The sequence below is a fragment of the Sceloporus undulatus genome, chromosome 2 (genome assembly GCF_019175285.1).
Source record: "Sceloporus undulatus isolate JIND9_A2432 ecotype Alabama chromosome 2, SceUnd_v1.1, whole genome shotgun sequence".
NCBI lineage: Eukaryota > Metazoa > Chordata > Lepidosauria > Squamata > Phrynosomatidae > Sceloporus > Sceloporus undulatus.
This window is the reverse complement of record NC_056523.1, coordinates 180813004-180834536: the sequence shown is the minus strand read 5'-3', so window position 1 is coordinate 180834536 and position 21533 is coordinate 180813004. Positions and strand designations below refer to the sequence as shown.

Genomic DNA, 21533 nt, shown 5'->3' with positions numbered 1-21533 from the left:
GTACAACTACCTCTTGCCTGTGCAAATAGCCAGTTTGCTAGTTTCATTTTGCTGAAGCACAATCTCAACCCTCTTAAATAAATTTGGGCCATGTCTCCAGACAATTGTAAGACCAGTTTGGGTGTGACTTCATTCCATCCAGCAGGAGAGCTCCATCACTCCATCTACAAGCTGTTTCAGTTCCTATCAGAGCAGGGACGTAGCCAAGTGGGGGGGGGGTGTCTTGGGGTCCGGACCCCCCCTTCTGTTAGATAAAATGAATGGTGTGTGCTGCTGCGCCGCCACACCCAATCCTCACTATAATGGTGGCACTTAGTCTGGACCCCCCCCCTTTCCCAAAATCCTGGCTATGTCCCTGATCAGAGGTCTGGATCCATATTTCCACATTTGAGAGGAGAATTTCAGAGGCCACTGGGCTGAGAACAGAAATGAATCTAACAAGGACTCTGTTAAGATATATATATATATATATATATATATATATATATATATATATATATCCTATTACATAACATATAAAATATGCCATGCATATAAAACAAACAGAGTGTAATTCAAAAACCCAGTTTGTTCATCTGCTTTCTCCTCCAACTGAGGATTCTTTGCAGCATTGATGGTGTTCCTACAGAGATATATTCTTAGCCTGAGGGTGGTGGTGGTCAGGACCACATATACAATCAACTGTGAAGTGTGCCTGTTTTGTAAGAAACAAACACGTAGAAGGTTTTATTCTGTAGTGTTGGGTAGTGCAGTGCTGCCCAAGCAATCTGATGTGGAGAACCAGCAATCATATTTTTCCTATGTGTCAGATACTATAGAATCATAGAGTTGGAAGGGATTCCAAAGGCTATGTAGCCCAATCCTCTGCCATGCCACCTGTCGTAGGTCTGCTTCCTTCTCTCCTCTTCCCCCCCCCCACACCTGCTAGGATCGAATCTCTCTGTGGCATTTTATCCCGTTCCTGAAAGTGAATGGGAATCAGGATAAAATGCCACTGGGAGATTCGATCATAGCAAATCTTTGGAAATAACCCAGTTGCCACATCGGGTTATTTCCTAGTGTGAATGGGGCCTGCGAAAGAGGGTATTCCTTTTTTTTCCTTCCTTTTTTGGACAAAAGTTACATTGCCCCATGGGTAAGACAACCCAGGTTTTTGGGGACAATTTTTAAACTAAAATTTCTAGACTTATGCATTATTATTATTATTATTATTATTATTATTTATATAGCGCTGTAGATTTGCACAGCCATGTACATAAAAACAATAAATATAAAAGAGTATGAGTATACACAACAGACATTCCCAGGAGACTCACCATTAACAGTTTTGTGATGTCACCAGAGCTGGAAATGCTACACAGCAATTACAGGGATTGGCTTAGGAGCTGTATGGAATTAATGAGTCATTAGAAGGAAAGAGTCCAAAAGCTTCTATCTCTCTGTAATATCTTCACCTTCCTCTGATCAAACTGGGAGCCACAACTTGTTTTCCCACGTCCAGTCATCACCTGGAAGACTGTGCCTCTAACATCTAGTTTAGCCAAGTGACGCACATATCACAGCTAGTTAAATGAACACTGGAAAATTGTTCATTCTTGTTGTGTGCCTTTGAATTGTTTCCAATTTATGGTGACCCTAAGACAAATCTATCTTGGTAAAATTTGTTCAGAGGGGGTTTGCCTTTGCCTTCCTCTGAGGCTGAAAGAGTGTGAATTATTATTATTATTATTATTAACCTTTATTTATGAAGCGCTGTAAATTTACACAGCGCTGTACATGCAATCCTTTTAGTTAGACGGTTCCCTGCCCTCAGGCTTACAATCTAAAAAGACATGACACAGAAGGAGAAGGGAGTGGTGACGGGAAAGGGTAAGAGGTCCAGCAGTTCCTCTCAACCTCCGAGGCCTGGACCAAGGCAGATGGACTGAAGGGAGGGCTTGGCTTCAAAATGGAAGGTTAATCATTATCCAGGGAAAATACATACTCACAAGTAGGATAATGCATATACAGTACATAGCAATACAGGAATGGATCGATAAACAGCCAACAACAGAACATCAGATAGTAAGCGACAATTATGTGATGCCTGGGAAGGCTTCTCTGAATAGGATGGTTTTCAACTCCGTTTTGAAGCTGGTTAATGAAGTGATGGCTCTTGCTTGTGGAGGAAGAAGGTTCCAGGAGTGAGGGGCAGCAAGTGAAAAGGGGCGAATCCGGGATGGGGCAGAGGAAATCCTGGGCTGAGACAGGAACCCTTGACTACCAGAACGGAGGGCCCTGGTGGGAAGGTGAGGAGAAAGAAGGTCTGATAAGTAAGGAGGGGCCAGTCCATGGAGGGCTTTGAATGTCGACAGCAGGAGCTTATACTGAATGCGGAAAGGGAGAGGGAGCCAGTGAAGGGATGCCAACATAGGAGAGATGTGGTCAGAGCGGTGGGTGGAAGTGATAATGCGTGCAGCTGAATGCTGGACAGAGATTAAAGGACGGAGGTGAGAAAAAGGGAGCCCAGCCAGGAGGACATTACAGTAATCAAGTCGTGAGATCACTAGGGCATGGACCAGGATCTTGGCAGTAGAGGCGGAGAGATATGGTCGGATTTTGGCAGTATTGTACAAAACGACGAATCACAACGCCTTGGCTAGTTGTCTGGATCTGCTGGATACAGACGAGAAGAGCAAAGGCAAAGGCCAAAGACTCGGGTTGGCTGGACTGGTTGAATGGAAATGTTGTCCACAGAGACAGAAAAGGAGTGTTGAAGGGAGGGCTTAGGAGGAAAGACAAGAAGCTCCGTCTTGGACATGTTGAGCTTCAAACGCCGATGGCACATCCACTGTGAGACAGCTGTAAGGCAAGATGAGACTTGCTGTTCAAGCCTTGGAGAAAGGTCAGGGGCAGAAAGATACAGCTGGGTGTCATCGGCATACAGATGGTAGGAAAAACCAAAAGAGCTGATGAGTTTTCCTAAGGACAGTGTGTAGAGAGAAAACAGAAGGGGACCCAGAACAGAGCCCTGGGGAACTCCAACAGATAAGGGAACAGGAGAAGAAGTCAGACCCCCTGCAACTACTGCAAAAGATCTGCCAGACAAGTAAGATCTAAACCAGTCAAGAACAGAGTCTGAGAACCCAAGGTCAGAGAGTATGTCAATTAGGAGACAGTGATCAACAGTGTCAAAGGCTGCAGACAAATCGAGAAGAATGAGAACAGAGTAAAGGCCATTAGCCTTGGCCTGTAAAAGGTCATTCGAGATCTTAGTGAGAGCTGTCTCTGTAGAATGCCTTGGGCGGAAACCAGACTGAAAGGGATCGAGAATGGAGTTGGCTTCAAGAAACTCAAGACAGCGCGAATAGACAACCCGTTCCAAAACCTTAGAAAGAAAGGGGAGAAGAGAAATCGGACGATAGCTAGACAGAGAGGAGGGGTCAAGAGAAGGTTTTTTCAGAATTGGGGAAATGAGAGCATGTTTGAAGTCCGAAGGGAAGGAGCCTGTAGAGAGAGAAAGATTGAAGATATGGAGAAGCGAGGGCAGAAAGGAGGGAGCTATAGAGATTAGAAGACGAGTAGGAATAGGATCAAGAGGACATGGAGAATGGTGGTCTACTGAGTAAATCGTCATGTTATTTTATTTACACATATAGTGAAAATGGAGACATCCACCCTAGTGGTACTATTGATACAAGAAAGCAAAAAGAGCCATCTTGGTCCATAAGAAAAAAAAAATTTAAAGTCAGTATTAGAATAATAGCAGCCTTACATCAAACAAAAGGGCACAAAAGTGTGGGGCAGCTCACAACCCTCAAATGAGAGTTTATCGTGGTGTTATAAGGTTTATGGTTGCTAAAAATAATCTTGCATACGTGCCTTTCCACTTGTTCACCAAACAAACCATCCCAAGAGATTGATGCTGAACTTTACTCAACCAAATCAACTCTATTTGAGAATGCAGCCTCTTTCCTAGCTATTTTTAAAATGCTTTCACAAAATGTTTAGACTAGCATTACTTACACTTATACATTAATGCTCCTATTACTGCTTGTTACCATAACACAACCACAATAATGTCAACACGTCAAGCATTGGAGAAGAGACATAACCCAAATACACTGATTCTGCCAGTAGCTAAGGCAGCCTTCCATAACCTAGCACCTTTCCTAACATGGCACTTGTCGTCTTGGACTATGTTCCCCATCATTCTCAGGCAGTATAGACACTGGTTATCATGGCTCAGGTGATGGCAGTTGTATTCCAAATAGTTCTGGAAGGTACCATGTAAGGGCAAGCTGAGCTGGAACAATGGCCTGGCAACATGGAGACCTATATTCAAAATTTCTGTTGAACCCTGAAGCTCACTGTTTGTGTGCTTCCTTCTACTGTATTTCAAAGGAGTCATGGCTGGTGGGACCATAGACAGAGTTAATGTCTCAGGAAGAGAGTGCCACCCAGATTTTTGCACTACAGGTGCCAAAACATTGTGGGATAGCCCTGAATAGCACAGCAAAGTATAGCATTGTGAGCTGCATACTGACCTCTCCTTTTCTTAAGTAGGTTGCTGGTCAATAGCCCAGATTGGCTGGCTATTATCTAAAATTATCTGGCTAAAATCTATTTATTTTATATGCAGACTTTCTCCTAAACTGGATCCAAGGCAGCTCACAAAAGATACTTAAAAAGAGTGCAGTTTTTAAAAACAGAATTAAAAACATCACATTAATGTAACAAGATAAAAATATAAAATCATTAAAAACATACTAAGTTAAAAATATAAACAATTAAAAAGATACAAAAGCATGGAAAAGGCTCTCTCTCAAACAAGCCTATGATGGTGGCAGGACTGAGTGAAAGCCTTCCTCCTCAGATCCTTAAGTTCTGGTAAGTTCATGACATTGCCACAGTGTAGGCTTTTCAGGGAATTTTAGCCTACATTTGGTCAACTTCATTCTGAGTCTTCCACCATCATCACTCTAGTTTGCATCCCATGTGTTTCATCACCGCAAGCTCCTTATGGAACCAAGGGGCTCTCTTATTTTATTATTTATTTGCAACATTTATATGCCACCTTCCTCCCAAATGGAGGCTTCCAAAAACAGCAAATTAAAAATGTTTACAAAGATTTAAAAAAACAATTAAAAATCCCCAGATTAAACACTATAAAATCATTTAAAAGCCACAGAAAAGTTAGAACAAATAAAAACCTTATCTGCTTAACCATTAAAAGCTTGCTTAAACAAAAATGTCTTTGCCTGCGGGCAAAAGGAAAGCAGGGAGGGGGCCAGCTGAGCCTCTTGTGGAAGGGAGTTCCAGAGGGTGGGAGCAGCCACCAAGAAGGCCTCACCAGTTGAGCTTGGGATGGTAGTGGGACTGAGAGAAAGCCCCTTTCCAGGTTAAAACTCTGGCAGGTTCATATGGGGAGATGTGATGTCTCCTAAGTGGCAGCTCAGCATAGCATTGAAAACTGGAGAGGGCTCCTGTACCTTGTAGTTTTGGTATAGAAGAGGGAATTTCAGCAGCTAACAAGCAACATCTGCCAAAATTCCTTCTTCTGCACAACCAGTACAAGTACAGGAGCCCTATCCAGGGTCTAATCTGCACTGCAAAAATAATGCAGTTTGACATCGCTTTAAGAGCCATGGCTCAATGCTGTGAAATTCTGGGATTTGTAATTTTGTGAGACATTTAGCCTTCTTTGCCAGAGAGCTCTGGTGTCATAAATTTTGATTTTAAAAAACCTGGGGCCTCTCCTTTCTCCTATCACTGACCTTCACCCCACTCACACCATCTTTTCAGCATTTTAAAGAGACACAGATGATTGCCACAGCCTGTTTCTGCCCAAAGGCAATTGTTTGGGGTGCTGTGGTGTCACCCCTTCTTAGGGTGCCACCTAGTGTGGTCTGCACTCCCCCCTCCCCATCTGTCTAGTGATGCCACCAAATCATGGCAGTGGATTTCAGTAACAAATTGCCAAACGCCACTGAAATAAGAAGGGTATGGCTGCCTTTAAGATGTCCCCCCATGCAAGGTGAAAAAACCATACTACAATAAACATTTCTCGCTCTCTCCGCCTCCTTCAAACCATTATTATTCTAGTTTGCTGCTGAAATTCAGCAGCACTATTTGCATCTAAATTTCAGTGCCATCAGGGATAGTGGCAGTGCCAATGGCTGCAGAACTGTTCCCTTGGCACCACTAAAATTACCAAATCCTGGTGTGCGCTGAACAATAGGCACACTGGAATTTGAAGAAGATGACATCAAACTTCCTCTTTGCTATATATACAGGGGATCTGTCTATGGGCCCAAACAGACAGGCCAAAATAAAGCTGCTTTGGGTCACTTTGGAGGTATGCTCTTTAAATGACACACACATCTTAAGAGGCCAGAAGCTGCATCAAAGCTGTGCTCCAGTCTTTAGGACGGGATCATGGCTTTGGCACAGCTTCTGGTCTCTTAGGACACATGCAGCATTTAAACAGCATACCTCTAAAGTGACCCAAAGCAGCTTTATTTTGGCCTGTCTGTTTGGGCCCTATGTTAGCACAGACATGGAATTGTGTGTGAGGAACAACTGTTCACCTTGATCTGTTCTGACCAAAGACGTTAGTGAGCTGGTTGGGGACATCTTGAGGGCAGAGATCCCCTCTCTCGGAATCTAATGTGGATTAGTGCATATTTTCCCCATTATCATAAAAACAGGTGCTGTTTCCCATTGCTTCTCTTCTGCTCTAGCTTTGTGTTCATATCAGCTTTACACAGAATCTTCAGTGGCAAATTTGATTGCTTTCCAACAGACATTTGGCCCCATGGCTCACAGCAAAGGTGGCCACCATGTAGTCCCCCAGCTGTTTTGCTGGGCTACATTTCCTGCACCCATCCTGCAAATCATAGTACCAACTTTCAGGAGTAAATAAGGGAAGGTTCATTAGCACAAGCATTAAATGTTAACATTACATGTCCTCCCTCCTATTTATCAACAAAATTTAGCAGCATGGTAGACCGTCCATATCAGCTAGGGGGCACAGAGGAATTGGCCCCTGGACCCATCCACATTGGCAAATCTTCCCATCCACATTGACAAGATTTGTTCCACTATAATCAGGTGTAATCCTGGAACCTTCTTCCCCCACAAGCAAGAGCCATCACTTCTTTAACTAGCTTCAAAACGGAGTTGAAAACCATCCTGTTCAGAGAAGCCTTCAGGCATGCATATATTGTCGCCTACCCATCTTGATGTTCTTTTAGTGCCTGTTTATCAAACCATTTCCTGTATTGCTATGTATTGTATATGTATTATCCTACTTGAGAGTATGTATTTTCCCTGGATAATGATTAACCTTCCATTTTGAAGCCAAGCCCTCCCTTCAGTCCATCTGCCTTGGTCCAGGCCTTGGAGGTTGAGAGGAACTGCTGGACCTCTGACCCTTTCCCTCCACCACTCTCTTCTCCTTCTGTGTCATGTCTTTTTAGATTGTAAGCCTGAGGGCAGGGAACCGTCTAATTAAAAAGATTGTATGTACAGCGCTGTGTAAATTTACAGCGCTTCTTAAATAAAGGTTAATAATAATAATAATAATAATAATAATAATAATAATAATAATAATAATAATAGGTTTAGTGCAGCAGTTAAGCATTAGGCTTGGGCTGCATCTGCACTATAGAATTAATGCAGCTTGACAACACTTTAATTGCCATGGCTCAGTGCTATGTAATTCTGGGATTTGTATTTTTGTGAGACATTTAGTCTTCTCTGCCAGAGAGCTCTGGTGTCACAATAAACTACAAATCTCAGAATTCCATAGCACTGAGCCATGGCAGTTAAAGTATTGCCATACTGTATTATTTCTGCATTGTAGGTGCAGACTAGGACTGGGAAGACCAAGATTAAATTCCCTACTCATCTCCTTGGGTAAATTTAAACCTTCAGAGGGTTGTTGTGAAGAAATAAATGAGGTGGCAGATTTATGCCATCTTAAATTTCTTGGAAGAAAATCAAGACATAAATGCAAACAATAAATGAACAAACTAAGAATAATGCTTCACACATCTGACCAACTCAAGTGTCCAAACCTGTTGCTTCAACAAATGTGTTAGCCTTGGAGCAAATGTGGTGTTGTGATTCAAGCACTAGACTAGACTATAACTCTAGAGACCAGGGTTCTAATCCTGCTCGGCCATGGAAACCAACTGGGTCCTCTGATAATATTTGTGGTTGATTTTATTATTTCCGCTTTTTTTAGTGAAGAGTTCAGAAAGAAAAGATGCCAAGAGGACAAAAACTGTTATGTTTAAGACCTCTGGGGAAGTGGGAAAATACTTTAGATGGTTTATGAAGCTGGGAAGAGAAGAGGAACAATGAACATCCAGAAATAACTGTGTTCCTACACTGCAAGGGCTGCCATTGTAACCAGTGAGATTAGAGTCTTAAAGAAAGTCTCTGAATAATCTTGGGGTTTATCACAGGTCTGTAACCTGAGGATGTCAGGTTTTATTAATTCCCCCAATTTTACTTCCAACTAGTCCGACCAGAATGGAATATCAGAGGTTATTCATGACACACACAATTTTTAGTTTGCTCACAACTCTGAAACACAGTGTCAGCATCTCATCATGGATAACACATGTTGCTCATTAAATGTTGGTAATTTCCTGAAAGCGCAAGGGAAGTCCCTTTCAGCTTCTAGGAAAAACTTCAAGCAGCTGGAGGATAACAGGGCCTCTGCCCACCCTAGGAAAACAAGAAGTGTTACTGCACTTAATGTTCTCTGAATAATGGTGACTAAAAACCAACGAAACCTTCCCAAAGAAAAAGAAAACCCTTCTATGCCACACACAGAGCTTACTCTTCCCTTTTCCATCTAGACAGAAGCCAACCTTCTCTGATGTATACTGTACGCAGCTTTGGACTTAATCCTCAAATGTGCTCAGTGTGCTTACTTTAACTTTGGGAGTTAAAGTAAACAGTATCTGCTGGATGACCCCTCTCTACATGTTTACTAATACTCTCAAAGAACTCTTAACCAGGGATAGGTAATGTATGGCTCCGCAAGAATATTGGCTCTCCAGCTCTTGCTGTACTGTTGTACTCTCTTCAGCCTTAGCCAGTGGTGGGGGATCATGGCAACTGCAGTTTGACAACATCTGGAAGACCACAGTTACCCACCCCTGCTCTAAAAAATGAGAGGACTTTTCAGAAACATAGGGAATAGGGGAGAAGCTTGAAGGCTCTCCACAGGATAATGTCAAACATGGATCCTCCATCTTCTGGGCTCATCTCTCTGGGAAAGATTGGAACCACTGTAAAGACAGTGCCTCCAAGACTTATCCCAGAGAAAGAAAACATGGTTGATGAATCGAAGGCTGCTGAGAGATCCTTCCAAACCTCCTGTCAAGTTCCCTAAAGAGACCAAAATTCTCCCCACCCCACAACCAGGCCCAAAGCCAGAATGAAATGGATCTATAGAGGGCTTCTCATCCAGAACTCTTGCGGTTGAGAGACCATCACATACTCCACCACCTTGTCCAAGAATGAAATACATCAGTGGTACTCAAGAAGACTTTTACCCTTGGGACCCCCCCCCCCTTTGCATCTACATGCAGATGTCATGCCCTGCCCCTTACTCAATGTAGTATATGAATAAAAATATTTTCTTTATTTAGTATGCGTATTTTCATTTGCACATGCACGTATATTCCTATTACAACATTTTATAAGGAAATAACATTCTTCAAATTAGAACAGTTTTATTTAAGTAAATTCAATATTTAACTCAACACATGTGTAAATTTACACATAAAAAAGTTTGGAAGGAGGGATCAGGGTCTCTAAGTCTTTTGCCCCCCCTTAAGCAACTCTCATGCCCCCTCAGGGTCCCACCCCAGACTATTGTGTCAGACTTCAAATACTTCAGTGGTCAGACTTCAGTGGTTCAAAATATGTCTGAAATGCTTAAGGGCTCAAAATCACCACAACAAAAACTCAGCTAAAATGTGTGGGGATTTTGAGCCCTTAAGCATTCCAGACATATTTTGAACCACTGAAGTCTGACCACTGAAGTATTTGAAGTCTGACACAATAGTCTGGATCTAGATTTGGTATATGTAGAGTAGACCAGCAGAAATCAGTGAAACTTCAATGTCATGGATCCAATCCAATGTTCTCTCTTGTTTGATTGGTTAATTAATTAGAATATGCTACTTTTCAACACATTTGTAGACAGAGTTTTTATTATTATTATTATTATTATTATTTGGGTTGTGGTGTAATTTGTTAGTTATGTAACTTGTTTGGTTTTTCAGTTATTAACCTTTTAAACTATCATGACTATTTTGGTAGAAGAGCAGAGTATGCTTAAACTGATGAAATAAGTGAATGATCAGAATGTTTTGATGCTGGTGTTTTTATGAGTAGAGTATAAATAACCCTAGAATGATTTCACACTTTTAAAAAAAATAAAATAAAATATTTTTATTGCATTAAAAAAAAGTACAGCATACACTCAAACCCGCTATTTAACACCTTCCACCATTCCCTTACACAATTCCAATATTCTTAAATCTTCATGAAAGGCATAATGCATTATTATTTAGGACATTGAATCCAACATAAGATATCCTTCAAATATCCCTCCTGGCTTTAATTATTGTATTACTACTACTGTATTACATTACTTATCTTAATTCATACTCATTTCACTCATAATGAGTATGCTCTCAAACAATTGGTTTAAAAAATCCTTCTCATTTTTGCCCTCGATACCTACTCTATTTTGTTCTTACTCATTTTCCCCTCTCATCCTATAATTTCTCTGTTCATCTCTATGCAACATATCTACATCTTCTCTCTTCTTTTAATCTTACCTTATTACAACTCATTTCGGTTTCCCCTATTTTGATTCCTGGGGCCTCCTTTCTCTAATTTGCATCGACCCCCCCCCCCTTCCTTACACTTCTTCTTTAAATAGGTAAACAGATTAGCCCTCTTCCTTGTTTCTAACTTCTGTCTTGCAACTTTATGTTAAACACATCAAACATACAAAATAAGGCACCCTTCAAATTACTACATAAAAACAAACATGATGAACATAACATGACAAACAAAAACAAAACACAAAACAATACAAAGAGCAATGTCAACCCTTTTCTAAACTTTTTCCTTTCTTCAAGCTTTTCTCATGCATTAATTACTCTTACATCATCACTTAATCTTTCCATTTTTTATAGAGTAATGTTTTTTTAAAATGTATAGTACTAAAATAACTATATACTATTCTTTTTTCTATTTTCTATATGATCCTATATATTCTCTTATTTAGTCTTAATCGTATCAGGTGCGAGCCATTTTTACAGACTATATTTAATCTGTTCCTGTACCACTTTTGTAACTCTTGTAACTCTTGTAGCTATTGTAACTGTAACTCACTGCAATTAACCTTATCTATTAAATACGTTACCTTTCTGCCTTATATTTATCACTTCTAGTCCTCAAAATATATGATTGCTTCTTTTCCCCAGATATGCTTCCATAAAGGGAGGACTACCCTCCATTCAGTCTTAGATGCTTTACTAGATTTGTCCCTTAACCAGTGGGTCAGAATATCCATTTCTGCCATCTCATATAATTTCATTAACCAGTCTTCCTTTGTTGGGCTATCTGCTTCTTTCCATCTTTGCAAGCATGTTAATCTAGGTGCTATTATCGTATACAACAATAATTTCCAGTATTTATTTTCAATATGTTTATCTAGCAAACTAATCCTATTTAAAAGATAGGCCTCCAGAAGCATTGGGTAATCAATTTTTAACGACTCCGTTTTTGATCTATGTATTTCCTTCCAAATTGTTTTGTTGCTTTTTTACACTGCCACCACATATGATAATGATTTCACACTTTTGACCTTTTTCTTTTCTCAACCCGTCTACTTTATCTTAACTGGCCCTGCAAAAAAATAGCTGACCTTTATTCTTTCCTTTCGCTCTGCTTAATGCAGCCAGGTCAAATCCTGTTTACACCAGAACCCACCATTAATTCCAAAATTGGGTGTTTCCTCAGGAAAACACCGCATAAACACAACATAGCAGAGCATAGTCTTTGGGCCAATAGATTACAGCCAGGGAATATGTCCCTCAAACTCCATAAATCCAGAGCAACAGCCAGCTGTATCTCAACATGCTGTATTGAACTGATCATGGACGACAGACATCCACAAAGACAGTTCCCACTAGCTACCATACATATATATCTAGCAACTTGCAAACAAAACCTTGACTTGGGTTCCCCTTGAGGTGTGAGAGGACACTGGGTAGTGGTGAGTCCTGTCTCCCATCACAATCCCTGGGAGACTGACTTGACTCTGAACCATGTAAGGTAGCTGCACCGAGCAACCATTTTGAGTTTGTTCCTATCTATCTACCATCTGGCACCCGCATGGGGCAGTTAAGGCCCAGTGTTTTCATACACTCTTCCAACGTTCTGGAAAGAGTAGGTTATTATTTAGAGTTTTCTGGGGTCAAGCCATGGAAACAAGGGGATTTGTTTACAGAGTATGCCAAACATGGTTTGTTGTTGTGGTTGTGGTGTGCCTCCAAGTCATTTCTGGCTCATGGTGACCCTATCACAGGGCTTGCTTGGCAGGATTTGTTCAAAGGAAGTTTTTGCCTTTGAAACAGAGAGTGTGACTTGCCCAAGGTCACCCAGGGTATTCCCATGGTGGAGTGGAAGATTCAAACCATGGTCTCCAGAGTTGTAGTCTGACACTAAAAAACACTACACCAGGCTGGTTCTCTTAACATAGTACTGCAGTCCATTTAAACAAACAAGAAGCAGTGGCTTCAATCTTCCTTGCACTGTCATCAAAGCTGAAGCAAAGGTCAGTCCTGTCACCACTCAGGAGAGAAGGCCAAAAGAATTGCAGGAAGGACAAACTTCCTCCCAATAGGCATTTACTAACATTTTGAATATTTAACTTTCCCAGTTCTCTTCCATGATAGCCATGGCATAACAGTGTTCCACAAAAACTTTAAAAGGAAGCACTCAGTGCAGTGCTGAGAAAATCACTAGCAAAGGCTTCAAGAGAATCTCAGGCTAGGTAGGTCTCAGGTGTGACACCTACCAAATGTGTTACCAAAATTGCCAGGGCAAGGCTACAGCTGCCCATAATATCATTGGCCAGAGAAGAGGGGTCCCTATCCAGACCCACAATACCAACCATGAAGTGGCAATATGGGGGCTTCCATGCCTGTGGAGAGGAGAAGACAATATGCTCAAAGTTTTAACCTGAACTTGAAAGGAATTATCCAACATGTTGAAGTCCATTCTCCAACCAAGTTCAGCCTCTGGATAGATCAGTCTACTGGTAAATTCACAGATTCACATGGGAGCCACAAGCAGCCACTGCCATCATGTATGTACTTTGCATAGTTAGCAGAAGCCAGATTCCACTTCAACCATCAATTACTCCATCATACAGTATTCTAGGATTTTTCATCTAATGAAATCCTTACAATCTACTCTTACACAGGACCAGTGTTGGTAGAATTCAGAGACATAGCTGTGTTAGTCTGGAATATCAACAGGCATAGGGATTTTGTAGCACCTTTGAGACTAACTCAGCGAAAGACATAATAGCATAAGCTTTCATAGATGTTTATCACACTATGCTCTTAAAGAGCTACTATTCCAGTGTGACTCCTCTAGCAGCCTCCTGTTGCATGCTGGGATTGGCAGTTTTAAGGAGCTGAACTTCTCTGCCTGAGAATTCTAAATACCCCTCCTTAAAACTGCCAATCCCAGCATGCAACAGGAGGCAGCTAGAGGAGTCACACTGGAATAGTACCTCTTTAAGAGCTCGTCTGATAAACACCATAGACTTGGTCTCCTTCCTCGAATGCAGTGCTGTAATTCAGGAGGAGTGAACCTGAGAACTACAAATCCCAGAATTCCATAGGATGGTGCCATGATGATTTACATGGTATCAAACTATTATAACTTTGTAGTGTAGATATATCCCATGCCAACAATACATTCAGTTTATGGCAAGAAAGGAAAAAGCCATGTTTTACACTCTACTAGCAGCAATGATTAGCTATCAAGTTTTAAAAATAGGGGAGCTTCTGATGAATAATCCTTAAAATACACACAGACAGTATATTCAGCTTGAAAAACATTAACGATTTCACAATATGAAAGCTGTTACACCACTCAGTAACTATTACAAAGAGGAAGGTTAGGGTTAATAATCATCTGATTTGCACAGCTGGGTCTGACTGATCGTTAAATATTCCAGTGCACTGTGTATAGCTGTTTTATTTGTCCAACAAAATCTGACAGCAATAGGGCAGAATTGTTCTATTGCTTCCCTCAAAGAAACCCCAGCTCAGTAACTAGTCAGAGAATGAGATAAAATTGGGTGTTTTTAAAGCCAATTTTCTTCCCCTCTCATCCCCAGCCCAGAGTGTTCACATTAAAAATAAAGCATGCACCGTCAATTTTATATCATCAGACATTTCAACATCAAACAGTATCAAAATAGTAAAAACATTCGATTTCATTCTTATTGTCTTTCTACTTCTTCACGAATATAAACTCATCCATTATACCTCCTTACCCATTCATATCTCTCTCCATACCTCTCCTAACTTACTCCTCACTCTTCTTACCCTCAACCTCATTCTGTTCTCTACGTCTTCGTATTCCTCTTATCTCTTCTATCCTTCCTCTTCCAATCATTCTACAAATTTCACAATTTATCCCCTTTCTCACTTACTCTAACCTTCTCAACATTGCCTTAAATATCCTTACCCTTTTATCCATACAAACTCACTTCCTCCCTTGCCTTCTCCAGTTTTTTCCTCCTCTGCCCTTAGAATGACTTCCTAAAAAAGCCATACAATAAATTGGTGCTCAGCCTATATACCCATTGTTTTCTCCAGTTATTTATATTTAATTTACTTATCTGTTATGTCTATCCTACAGTCTTTGTGGAGAAGCTGATGATTGCTAATGGCCTTCTTATACATGGATTTTTTATTCATGGATTCAAGCATCCACCGTTTGAAAATGTTCCAAAAAATATAAATTTCAAATATCAAACCTTGATTTCCCATTTTTTATAAGGGACACAATTTTGCTATGTCATTATATTTAATGGGACTTGAGCATCCACGGATTTTGTTATTCATGGGGGATCCTGGAACAAACACCAGCGTATAACAAGGATCCACTGTAGTTACAATTATAATTCCTTATATTAGAATTGTAACATTTGTTACTAGAAAAGGGAATTAATTATAAGTAACTTGCTGTTTCTATTGAGTTACTTCCCATCTCTGCAACTGTCTCACATAGCTAAATGTTTCTCATGTTGTTAACAGAGGCATCACTAGGAGGGTGTGGTGGGTACGATTCGCATTGCATGATACCCAAGAGGGGGCTGTGCACTCCATGGGGATGTATACCCAGAGGGACTGGTGTGGCTAATTGTTGAGCCAGAAAGGGAGTCATCTTTTTCTTGCTGCTGCTGGAGCCTTCCATTCAGAGTCCAGCACAGCTGCTAGGAAAGCAGCTATCCTGGACCCTGAATGAGATTGCAGTGCCTGGGGCAGTGGTGCCTCCAGAGACTGGTGTAGCTCCTTGCACAGCAGCTGCACCAGACACTGAAGGCTTCTGCTAGGGGAGGCCAGTGCCTTCAGAGCAGCTGCTTCCACAGTTGCTGCTCTGGATTCTAAAGGTAATAGCAATAGCAATAACAAGTACATTACTATACCACTTATCAGTGCTCTTAAGCACTCCCTAAGCGGTTTACAATGTGTAACCTAATTGCCCCAACAAGCTGGGTACTCATTTTAGCGACCTTGGAAGGATGTCAGGCTGAGTCAAGCCTGAGCCCATGGCTGGCACTGAACTCACAACTTTGTGATTTGTGAGTGGCTGCAATACAGGCATTTAACCACTGTGCTACCAGGGCTCCTAAAGTCCTGTGCTGGGGGGCAGGGCTTTCAGAGTTTGGGGCAGCTACTGTGCCAACAGCCATGCCATACCCTGAATAGGCTCTGGAGGCCACAGTGCCACCCCTCTCAGCAGTGGTCTGGGCAAGTGGTGAGTCAGCCAGGGGGAAAGGAAGGGAGGGAGGGCAGTCCATCCTCCCCACACCAGGTGATGGCAACTGCAACAACACCACAGTTGTTAACAGTCTTATCCCAGCAGTAGCATTATGAGGGGGCAGAAAACCCAGGCCCCAGTCAGCAGAATGAGCCAGTAGTCTCTAATTTGCAGAAAGACTTGGCAGGCTTACCACATTTTGAAATAATATGTGCCATCTTAGAAGCTCCCCTATGCCCTTGCACACAGAAAAACCATTAAGCCTAGAGTCCAAACTTTCAGCAGTCAGTTATGAAAACATCTTCCAGAAAATCAGAGGAGAAAAAAACAAATCATGCTTCATTCAAAGAGGTGGAACGCTAGGTGTGACAAAGGCTCCCCATCCAAGCTTCTGTTAGTTAGCATTAATCAGAACAAAAAATGCATTTCCTGTGGAGTTGGTCAAAACAAGTTTTTAGTTTTCCTCCCTCATCCTGATTAGGAAGTTTGGGAACAGTTGTTAACTAGACTCATTTGTCTCTTGGGAAAGGTTATTCGAAGGACCGTATCACCTTTATGAGCCCATTAGAGCTCTTAGAGAGTCTGGAGAGCCCCTTCTCTCTGTCCCATTTGGTGGGAACAAGGGAGAAGGCCTTCTCAGTGGTTGCTTCCACACTTTGGAAACCCCCATTCCCCCAAGAGAGTCCAGGATGGCTCTGTCCTTGCTCTCTTTTCTCAACAAGTCAAAACATTTTTATACCATCAGGTTTTTAGAAATAGACAGGCGTAGGGTTTTAATGCCGGGCAATGCTGCTTTAAAGGTTTGCATATAGTCTTTTAATAGATTTTAATGTTTTTAATGTTTTGACTTTATGAATTGTCTTGTCACTTTTTAAAGTATAAAGTTATTAATCCAAAAACTTTATTATCTACCAACAAGCCTGTATAAAAAAACTCAAGAGTTCAAGTATTGTTATCAGGTGACGTATTCATGACAATGAGAGGGGGGGAATAAGATGTTGTAATTCCAATCCTGCATGTGCCCCCATTACACAGGTATCGATTAAATGGTGTCATGTTTTTTAACAACTTTAACGGTATCAGCAAAGACCACTAACTGCCATAAAAACAATATTTACTTATATGTAGAGAAAGGCGCTTCAATTAAACTTCCCAATACCATTCTACTAAACTACTAGATATTCTCGTTTATTATTTTCTGTGGTTTGTTCACTTCCTGATTAATTTGGTTTTCTTAAATAATAGCACTGGTTATTAAGGGACTTGGGGGAAAAAAACCTTCCAAAAGCCTAGCCAGGGCAGCTGGAAGTATCACACAAAACAATCAACAAAACAAAACTAAATGTGAGTACAATGAATCAAGGAAGAATGTCCCAGTGAAACTTGCAGACTGACAGGCTGGAAAGATTCATACTATGAAACTGCCAAGTGAATTTAAAATGTGTTAGACATCAGTTTCTGTAAAAATTGCTAATTAAGAACGGACAACTATTTTAAAAATCCTCACTGATTCCGGTTTTTGAATACCTTTTTTAGAAGAAAGGCTGGATATAAATTTAATAAATAAATAAATTAACATATGAAAACAATACAAATATCAAGATTCCAAGTTACTTTAATGGATTTGCTTTTAGAACAGGACAAAAATAGGCTTGGTGTATAATAGAGGGTTTCTAGAGACACAGAGAACCCTAAATCTACCTTTTTGGAACTTTTATGTATTGTAGATAGGCCAAGACTACAATACACTACAGTGAGTCCTTGTTATCCGCTGGCGTTTGGTTCCAGGCCCCCCCCCCCTACGGATAACAAAATCCGTGGATGCTCAAGTCCCATTAAATACAATGGCATAGCAAAATGGTGTCCCTTATATAAAATGGCAAATCAAGGTTTGCTATTTGGAATTTATCCCCCTTTTTAAAATATTTCAAGCCGTGGATGCTTGAATCCGTGGATAAAGAGGGCTGGCTGTATTTAAGTTCCAAAACAATGGTAAGCCAGGAGTTTATGCAGCCAATGGACACTCCCTAACTATCCCTTTTCTCCAGAATTGATTTAATTAACTCACTTTCATTTTCTTATAAATGCAAGAGTGATGCCAGTCATTTGCAATCCTTCATCTTCCCCCTGTAAGGACAGCCAGTGTGATGTAGTGGTTTGAGTGTTGGACTAGGACTCTGGAGACCAGGATCTGAATTTCCACTTGGCCATGGAAACCCACTGGTGACCAAGAGCTAGTAATAGTCTCTTAGCTTCAGAGGAAAGGAAAAGCAAACCCCCCCCCCCCCGCCCGAACAGACTTTGTCAAGAAAAACCTATAATAGGGTCACCTCAGGGTTACAATGAGTTGGAATTTCCCTGTTGTCCTTCCTTTTCCATAATGAATTTGTTTTGAATCTTCCTCTGAAATCGGATACTCTCCAACTGTTCTGATTTGGTAGGCACAGTCCTGATTAATCCTCATTGCAATGGCAGCACTAGGTTTGATGTCACTTGGAGTGGTCACTCATAGTGTCACCCCTTCCTAGGAGACTTATGGATCCAGATAGATTCCTGATGGCTCTAAGGGAGTTTCCTAATGCCTTGGCAGGTGATCCTGTTGAAGACCTGGCTGATCTCTGGAAGAGGGAAATGGCCAAGTCAGTAATGTCTCTATGGACATCTGTACTTGACAGTCAAACTTGGAAAAGTTCTTTTCCAAATTCTCATTGCTACACCTCAAAAAAGATCATAAATTTGGAAAAGGTTCAGAAAAGAGCAAGCAAATTGATCAGGGAACTAGGAGCAACCCAATCTTCTGCCAAAAAGGTTACAACAGTTGGGCTTTCTATTCCCTAAAGCCACAAGGAAATCCTATGAATTTCACTTTATTATAATTTACTCTGGTTTGCCTAAAATGCCTTGGATGTTTAAACTACTGGCAGAAAAGGTGTTTGTAACAAAGTGAAAACAGATGGGATTGGGATATTAAGAATAAATAGCACACATTCCTGACACTTGTGAACATCCTTGTATAGTCAGTGAACCTCCTGGTTCTGTATTTATGAGCCATTGCCGCTATAATTATTGGATAGTAGCAGCCAAAATAGAGTAATCTATGGTGGAGGAACAGAAACAAATCTAATTTTTATACTCTGCCCATAAGGCATGATGGCATTGCTGGGCTGTCAGAAAAAACTGAGTTAATAAGACCACTTGTATCCTGCCCAAGGCTTTACTAGCTAGAGTAATTTTGTATGTGCATGCATGCACGCACACACACGCACACGCCTGTGCAAACACCTTCAAGTTACCTGTCAGCTAATGATGATCCCATGAATTTCATAGGATTTTCTTCGGCAAGAAATACTCAAGAAGTTTCTTGCTCTAAAATATAAAATACAGCACCTGGTATTCACTGTCTGTCTCCCATTCAATTATTAACCAGGACTGACCTTGCTTAGCTTCCAAGCTCAGACAGAAACTGGTGCTTTTAGGGTATTTAGGCTGCTGCTACAGTTATTATCCCAAGAAAAACATTTCTAATATCCATGTACTTCATGGTTCTCACCACAGTGAAAATGTACAAACCACCAACTAGGATTAGCACGTCGGAAGTGAGGAAAGAGGATGAGAACACTCCCATTTCCTCTTTTGGGCACTTTATGTGGCATCTCAAAACTGCCCTGGGTCTCTAAAGAACTGCAGAGTTTTGTAATCCAAGCATCCCGGTGGACACACAACATTTTCTGCTGTTCTGACACAGCAGAATTAAGAACACCGAACCATCCCTACGCCTCCAAGATCTGAGATAATGGCAGGAGGAACTTGTGTTGTGACCCTCCAGCTGCTATTGAAATGCTGCTTTCATCAGCCCTAGCTAGAGACATGATTTTCTCACACATATATAGATAGATAGATATACACACATATCTGTATATTCACATACACACACATATATATTCCCCAAAAATGAGTTGCCATGAAAGTTGCCCTGAAAGTGAAAGGATCACCGAAAGGAAATGGGGGGAAATTGCAGCGCCACATCATGGGAAATTTGCAACCCAGGGGGGTTTGTGGTGGTGTACCAGAGCAGAAGCAAAGTTGCATTCCACACCAGACCAATTCGGAGTGAAACTGAAGTGAGCTTGGAAGCAAATTCTGTGAATTCACTTTTTTCTGAATTCATCAAAATGATGAGTCACTTTGGATTCACTGCGGAAGCACCACATAACACTTACGGTATATTGAAAGATCTCCATTGGCTGCCTATTCACTTCCGGGCACAATACAAGGTGTTGGTAGTTACCTATAAAGCCCTAAATGACTTGGGCCCAGGGTACTTGGAGGACCGCCTCTCCCCATATAATCCGCTCCGCACACTCAGATCAGCCGGGAAGAATTTGCTGAGGGTCCCAACTGCGCAATACATGGTGACCTTGCAAAGGGCCTTTTCCATTTCGGCCCCAAAATTGTGGAACAACCTTCCCGACGAGCTCCATTCCACCACCTCTCTGGATCTTTTTAAGAAAAAATTGAAGACCTTCTTCTTTCATCAAGCTTTCCCCCCATGAGTTGCGATATTTCCTTTCTCCCTATTTTGTAATTGCTTCTCGTAATGTTTATGGATTTAACTCAGCTCGCTGTGTAATAGTTTTTAATCTGATTTTTATATATTGTTTTTATTTCTATGTATGTATTTTGATGCTGAAATTTTAATCTGTACGCCGCTTTGATCATCGTGGAAAAGGAGGATAAAAACAAAAATTTCAATTCAATTTCAACCAGACCCCTTAGCAGTTCATTTTTAAAGAGCTACAACTATCTGCATCTTCAGTAGTGTGACCATGCTATCGAATAGATTTAAATTGCACCGAATGAGTTCTGAATCGGTGCAGAGATGGGAATCTCTTCATTGAAAAAAGTAAGTGTGAATGACCCCTCGGTATCTGTTGTTGTTGTGTGCCTTTAAGCTGTTTCTGACTTATGGTGACTTATGGGGCTTCTGTTCAGGGACTTTTGGAAAGCCAGCTATATCCTCTACCCAAGGGCACTATAAACTGTAAGGGTTTCAGGAAGAGCATTCCATATCCCAACACTGCTTTCTTTTCTTTTCCAACTAACGTTTAATATTCTTTGCCAGTGAGCATACTATGGCCTGTTACAGACTGCCAAAATAAAGCTGCTTCGGGTCTCTTTGGAGGTATGCTGTTTAAATGATGCATTCATCCTAAGAATCCGGAAGCTGCACCAAAAGCTGCACTCCAGTGCTTAGGAATGGAGTGTGGCTTTGGCGCGACCTCCGGACTCTTAGGACCCATGCATCATTTAAATAGCATACCTCCAAAGAGACCCGAAGCAGCTTTATTTTGGCAGTCTGTAACAGGCCTATGTCTTTTTTGTGAGGTTTTTTTTTTTTGTGGCTTGGGGAGGGGGTTGGCAAACGTTCCCCCTTAGGGGTTCTT

The 21533-nt window shown here is 41.2% G+C and overlaps 1 protein-coding gene across 5 annotated transcripts in view; it reads right to left on the bottom strand.

Moving 5' to 3' along the window:
- The window catches only part of STAT6 (signal transducer and activator of transcription 6), an 86034-nt gene that overhangs the window by 44913 nt on the left and 19588 nt on the right, over positions 1–21533 (bottom strand). The gene's annotated exons all lie outside the window — the stretch shown is intronic.